We start from the raw sequence: 7,086 nt of genomic DNA on the forward strand, positions 1-7,086 counted from the left end.
GGTTCGGTATCGGGGGCTGCAGCAGCAGTAGTAGTAGTAGTAGTAGTAGTAGTAGTAGTAGTAGTAGGAGTAGTGGTTATGGTTCTAATGTATTAGCAGCATTATCACCTCACCGTCTTCAAACGAGTGATTAGAGGCTTCAAGATGGAGATGCACGGCGCTCTGAGGTCCTGAACTTGTATTTCTTCTGTGCTGATAAAGCCTCTTGTGTAGAGGCTGTTTAGTCTCACCTATGTACCGTTCTTTACAACTTTCTTCACTGCATTGGATCGAATAAACTACATTGCTCTGTTTTTGAGTCGGCAACTTGTCCTTTGGGTGAACCAGTTTTTGTCTTAAAGTGTTTCCTGGTTTAAAATAAACAGGGACTTCGTGTTGTCTAAAAATTCTCTGCAGTTTTTCCGACAGGCCAGACACATAAGGGATAGAAACACCCTTCCTTCTCTGTTCAGTTTCCCTTTTGTCCTGCTTCTTGGTTCTCTTCACTCTGTTGAGTGCCCAAGCGGGGTAACCACAGGCTGAGAGGGCATTTCAAAACATGTCCGAAATGCCCTCTCAGCCTGTGGTTACCCCGTTGTAGTAGTAGTTGTAGTAGCATTAGTTGTAGTAGTAAGAAGTAACAATTATAGATAAGTAGAAGGTGGAAGTACAAGGTAATAGTAGTATAATTGCATCAGGAGTATGCAATCCAGAACAATGCTACAAACAGCAGTAGTACTACCTAGTAGAGGTAGTAGTGCAGTTGTATTGTTGTAGTAGCAGTAATAGTGCAGTAACAGGAGAATTAATAGTCAGTGTACAATATTTTGGACACTGCAAAAGTTGAATATAGGAGTTATCTGCGTAGTAGTATCGCTAGCACCATTATGGGTACAAAAAACACTACTATTTGAAGTAGTAGGACCCATAGGCGTTCATTGTGTGTGTCTATGTCTATGGTAAGTCCTAGTAGTACTAACAGTAGTACTAATAGTACTAGTAGTGGCTCCGGCTCAGGTGATTTGTTCGGAGACGCACACTGATGTTGTTTCTATAGCGACTCAAGCTATCGAGCAAATGAGGCCGAAAACACACGGGACTTTGTGTAAAGCGGGTTTGAACTCGCAAAATGTGCAACTGTTACATTACACCTGTCTGTGGCCCCGCCCCTTTAACTCCCAGGTGAGCGCAGGCGCGGCAGGTGTGGGTGCAAACTTCCTCCTCCGAGATTTACTCCTGCTACAAATAATCCCAGGATGACGGAGGCAAAACTGTAGCAAATATAAACATAATTTCATCAGTTGTGTAGCTTATATTTTATACGCTGCCGTCACATTCAATCATTTTTGACAGAATGATACCAAAATAAGTGACATTCCCGATACTTGCAAATATTGACTGAGGGAATCCCATCTGCTGATCCATTTTTGGTCTTCATCTTTAGCAGAGAAACCTGGAAAACATAGGGTCATGTTACTGACCGACACTTTTCACATGAAGCTTGAGGATTTGAAGCTAACTGGAGCTAACTGGAGGCGCTGCTCTGTTTGAAGCTCTGTTACTCAAATTTAACCTCAATCTGAGTTTAGTTTCACACGATCCGACCGTACAGAGCGGACTTAGTTGATTTGAGCTGTCAAACAAGTCCTTTTATATTACAGTCACAAGCTAGCGTTAGCCAACGGGTTTTCAGTTAGTCACACTCACCCTTTTTGTTTTCAGCTCTTGAAGAAAAGAGCGGTTATTTTAGAAAGAAAGAGAAAACGTCCTGGTTTGTTTTTGGTTTAGTCTGGTTTTGTTTCCCTGTATTCATTTTCTGTGGTCTTTTTTGTCACAATGCTAATGCTAATGCTAATTTTAAAACAATACATCTTTAAATAACGCCACAAACTGAACAGAAAAAAACACCCTATAGTCTCATCTTTTAGTTTTACTTTGTTTTGTTGGTTATTATATTTAAATAAAAGTTAGAATTCGCTTTGAGCCACAAACAGCAGATTTGTAAATATAGATCAGTACTTTAATGAAATACTCAATTATTTTTTGAAGACGTTAACATGTCAGTGATTAACTCTCTGTAACTCGCTGCCCACAGGGTGATGCTGAATTTGAAACATTTGAAACATGAAATGAAATGGAAAAATTTGAGTGTGGAAAAGCAGATGTGATAAGCACTTTTGGCCCTTTAAAGAAGCTGTAGGACTGTAGGACAATTCCAGATCTCCTCTGCAGTCCACATCCTGTTCTCTGGTCTCATCTTGGTCCTGCAGACGAGGTTTGAGGCTGGACACTGGAGTAGAGACGACAAGGACACATCTTCTGGCTCCAAAAAACAGCAGGAACTAGAATCTCTTTGACGATTGCCAAAGACAATGTTAAAAGACTCAACCAAAGAGCTGCGGATCAACCCATTGCCTACTCTTCTACCCCCTGTTACATCCCCATCTTTTTCTTTCTACTTCTTCTGTCTTGTTCATTTTATCTGTATATTAATGTGTATTGTACGTGCTGTCCCCCCCTGTCTGTAAATACCCCCCCCCCCCCCTTTTTATATATGTTCAGCGTCTTTTGGTCACTGAAAAGCGCTATATAAATAAAAGTTATTATTATTATTATTATTTCAACTGCTGGACAACTACTGATTGTTAATGGTTGTTTTTTACAAGATCATTGCCATAGCGATCAACAACTTATATCTTTTGGTTTAGTAGTAGTAGTAGTAGCAGTAGTAGTAGTAGTAGTAGTAGTAGTAGTAGGAGTAGTAGTAGCAGTAGTAGTAGTAGCAGTAGTAGTAGTAGTAGTAGTAGTAGTAGTAGTAGGAGTAGTAGTAGCAGTAGTAGTAGTAGTAGTAGTAGTAGTAGTAGTAGTAGTAGGAGTAGTAGTAGTAGTAGTAGTAGTAGTAGTAGTAGGAGGAGTAGTAGTAGGAGTAGTAGGAGTTGTAGTAGTAGTAGTAGTTGTAGTGGTAGTAGGAGGAGGAGGAGGAGGAGGAGGAGTAGGAGGAGTAATTGTAGTAGTAGTAGTAGTAGTAGTAGTAGTAGTAGTAGTAGTAGTAGTAGCAGTAGGAGTAGTAGTAGCAGTAGTAGTAGTAGTAGTAGTAGTAGTAGTAGTAGTAGTAGGAGTAGTAGTAGTAGTAGTAGTAGGAGGAGGAGTAGTAGTAGGAGTAGTAGGAGTTGTAGTAGTAGTAGTAGTTGTAGTGGTAGTAGTAGTAGGAGTAGTAGGAGTAGTAGGAGTTGTAGTAGTAGTAGTAGTTGTAGTGGTAGTAGGAGGAGGAGGAGGAGGAGTAGGAGGAGTAATTGTAGTAGTAGTAGTAGTAGTAGTAGTAGTAGTAGTAGTAGTAGTAGCAGTAGTAGTAGTAGTAGTAGGAGTAGTAGTAGCAGTAGTAGTAGTAGTAGTAGTAGTAGTAGTAGTAGTAGGAGTAGTAGTAGTAGTAGTAGTAGGAGGAGGAGTAGTAGTAGGAGTAGTAGGAGTTGTAGTAGTAGTTGTAGTGGTAGTAGTAGTAGGAGTAGTAGGAGTAGTAGGAGTTGTAGTAGTAGTTGTAGTGGTAGGAGTAGTAGGAGTAGTAGGAGTTGTAGTAGTAGTTGTAGTGGTAGTAGTAGTAGGAGTAGTAGGAGTAGTAGGAGTAGTAGTAGTAGTTGTAGTAGTAGGAGTAGTAGGAGTAGTAGGAGTTGTAGTAGTAGTGGTACAGTCCACAGTCTGGAATTATATTGTTTTTATTTTTTTACGACTCAAAATGACATTGAAATAAACATTCACACTGTGAGAGCATTTTCCCTCCTTCACAGCTGCAATTAAAAGAAAAATGCATAAAAAGGATGCAATGCACTTTTAAACTACTCGAAGGCACAATTTTTATAATTAAAGTCAATCTAAATGTGTAAATAACAGGGTAATGTAATAGGGTCAAGTGGCTATGATCTGATAACGTTAATTTGACCTACATCCAGTAGAACTAACTCAATGGGATAATCATGGGAGCATATCTTGAATTATAGACCATTAGTCGACCCAAAACATGTACTGTACAGATTGTTGTTACGTTTTTCATCTAGACAGTATTTGTCTGTTCTTTTGCGTCAGAAGTCTCACCTTTAATGGGCCTTTAACTCGGCGTGAGGCATTTTATTTGACCGTATTTCCCTTGGCAAGGTGCAACTACATTTAACGTGTCTTTTTAATGTGTTTTTCTCGGTCTAGATTACAGCACTTTGTGGAAAAATCAAACATGAAAACAGCCACTTAAACGTCCCAGGTAGTGATTGTAAAACACAGGTATGTGGCTCGCAATGTTGTCAGTAAATCCCTTCAAGATTTCACTGATTAAAAATGCCCATTCGCGCTCAGTGCAGGACCGATGAGCCACTAGATTTGGGAATTCTGAGTAAACAGCACTAAATAGCGTGAGTAGAATATGCTATGCTAATATACTTGTTTCTATAATTTATTGTATTGTAAATTCTCCTCATTTTCTGCCCGTAAACAAACTCCTCCTCATTTTATTTTGAAATTTGTCTTTCTGACCTTTACAAACGATGACTAAATCTTTTCAATGCAATAAATTTAGATCCAGTGAATGTTTCCAGTGAATATTTCTCTAAAGATCCATCAAACGTGATCTATTATGCTAACGATATGACATTACAAACTGGCATGGCGCCCCTTAGACGTCAGTGAAATATTATAAAGCTCCACATTATTCAAATGGTGCAGAGGGTGAAGAAAATACTGATTATTGATTTAACTCTGGATATTCTCATCTGAGGGTTTTTATGTTCTATTTCTATTTCCTTGACATCTTCAGTTGCGCCTCACTTATCGTTTCTGTTCCCCTCGATTCCTTGTAAATGGGAAAGAGCCACAGAAAAATGCCTCTTTCACGCCCGCCTCGCTCCTCGTTCCTCGCTCCTCAGCCCGTCCTCTGTCCTCTCCTATTCTACTTCTAGTATCTTTTGTGGTGTTCGAGAGTGATTTGAACAACCGTATAAAGGTAAAGGGTCGAGTTCAGGGGTTCACAGTACAAGCCGGCGTGCAGACGGTCACACTTAAAGGCAGAGTGTATGTTTCTGAGTAAATAAAAAGTATATGTTGTGTGGAATCAATATTTAAGCTTTTTAATCATTTGATAATCAACCATCGATTTGGTGAAGTGTATTGCCCATGGAGTTAAATGAGTTCGGCATGGTTCAAGTCGTCAACCTTTTGTATGTAAATAACTGATATTGTGTTAGGCCCCAAATAAATTGTCTGTTTGCTGTAACTCGACCCAAAACTTTTCAAGTGGGTCGGTCGGTAAATTCTTATTTTTTTTACTTTGAAGGCAAAAAAAAAGATCCAAATTTTGCCATTTTTTGACTCTGAGTGACCACCAGGGGTCGGGCTTCAACAGTCCAGGGGTCAAGCTTCAACAGTCCAGGGGTCAAGCTTCAACAGTCCAGGGGTCAAGCTTCAACAGTCCAGGGGTCGGGCTTCAACAGTCCAGGGGTCGGGCTTCAACAGTCCAGGGGTCAGAGGCTTCAACAGTCCAGGGGTCAAGCTTCAACAGTCCAGGGGTCAAGCTTCAACAGTCCAGGGGTCAAGCTTCAACAGTCCAGGGGTCGGGCTTCAACAGTCCAGGGGTCGGGCTTCAACAGTCCAGGGGTCAGAGGCTTCAACAGTCCAGGGGTCAAGCTTCAACAGTCCAGGGGTCAAGCTTCAACAGTCCAGGGGTCGGGCTTCAACAGTCCAGGGGTCGGGCTTCAACAGTCCAGGGGTCGGGCTTCAACAGTCCAGGGGTCTGGCTTCAACAGTCCAGGGGTCAGAGGCTTCAACAGTCCAGGGGTCAAGCTTCAACAGTCCAGGGGTCGGGCTTCAACAGTCCAGGGGTCAGAGGCTTCAACAGTCCAGGGGTCAAGCTTCAACAGTCCAGGGGTCAAGCTTCAACAGTCCAGGGGTCGGGCTTCAACAGTCCAGGGGTCAAGCTTCAACAGTCCAGGGGTCAAGCTTCAACAGTCCAGGGGTCGGGCTTCAACAGTCCAGGGGTCGGGCTTCAACAGTCCAGGGGTCTGGCTTCAACAGTCCAGGGGTCAGAGGCTTCAACAGTCCAGGGGTCAGAGGCTTCAACAGTCCAGGGGTCAGAGGCTTCAACAGTCCAGGGGTCGGGCTTCAACAGTCCAGGGGTCGGGCTTCAACAGTCCAGGGGTCTGGCTTCAACAGTCCAGGGGTCAGAGGCTTCAACAGTCCAGGGGTCAGAGGCTTCAACAGTCCAGGGGTCAGAGGCTTCAACAGTCCAGGGGTCGGGCTTCAACAGTCCAGGGGTCGGGCTTCAACAGTCCAGGGGTCTGGCTTCAACAGTCCAGGGGTCAGAGGCTTCAACAGTCCAGGGGTCAAGCTTCAACAGTCCAGGGGTCAAGCTTCAACAGTCCATGGGTCAAGCTTCAACTGTCCATGGGTCAAGCTTCAACAGTCCATGGGTCAGGGTTCAACAGTCAATGACGGAAAACGTCTCGATCAACCCGATCAGGAGACTAAATCTCACGATTTTAAGATATTTCAATCGACCTTTTGTCCACCGTCATCTTTTGTTTTGATAGCAAAGGCGAGCGGGGGGAACATGCGGGGGACACGGGCGCCGCCAACGTTTGTTGTGATGATGCTGCTGGGCGTGTTTCCCTCCCAGAATGCATTGCGTAAGTCCAATTTAAATCAAGCCACACCATGATAGAGAATGACATGAACTATGGCCAGTTGAGGAGGTAACCTAATCTGTTAATGATAGTATGAGTTCCCTCCTGGGTGGTTTCTTTGGTTACAGACGCACATGGAGGACCGAAAAGCTTTAGGGAAGACCGGTCGGTGAGTCGGCGAAATAGTTGAAAAATAAAAGAATTTGGTGTTTTCTTAACAAAATGCTGATACATTTATTTCAGTCGGCTAGTTTTACACCGGGTAAACTACGGGTTACGGCAAACAGACATATTAATTTGCTACGCCTTATTATAATGTTATTGAGCACCATGGCCTCCACAAGCAATAAAACATCTATATATGTGTAATGCCTTACCACGGAACATTATAATGATGTAAAGATCGTTTTAATACCTGTAGGTTGTAGAGCGAATCCAAATGCAATAT

At 42.6% G+C, this 7,086-nt stretch overlaps 1 long non-coding RNA gene across 1 annotated transcript in view; it reads left to right on the forward strand.

Moving 5' to 3' along the window:
• The first annotated feature begins 4,045 nt into the window (after positions 1-4,045).
• LOC140364385 (uncharacterized) overlaps positions 4,046-7,086 on the forward strand; it is a 3,483-nt gene continuing 442 nt past the window's right edge. The window contains exon 1 of the long non-coding RNA XR_011927688.1: positions 4,046-4,248. This is a non-coding gene — a long non-coding RNA (uncharacterized lncRNA). The remainder of the gene's footprint in view (positions 4,249-7,086) is intronic.

Source organism: Eucyclogobius newberryi, unplaced genomic scaffold (assembly GCF_026437365.1).
Source record: "Eucyclogobius newberryi isolate DKJ021-1_F unplaced genomic scaffold, fEucNew1.0.hap1 SCAF_1, whole genome shotgun sequence".
Lineage (NCBI taxonomy): Eukaryota > Metazoa > Chordata > Actinopteri > Gobiiformes > Gobiidae > Eucyclogobius > Eucyclogobius newberryi.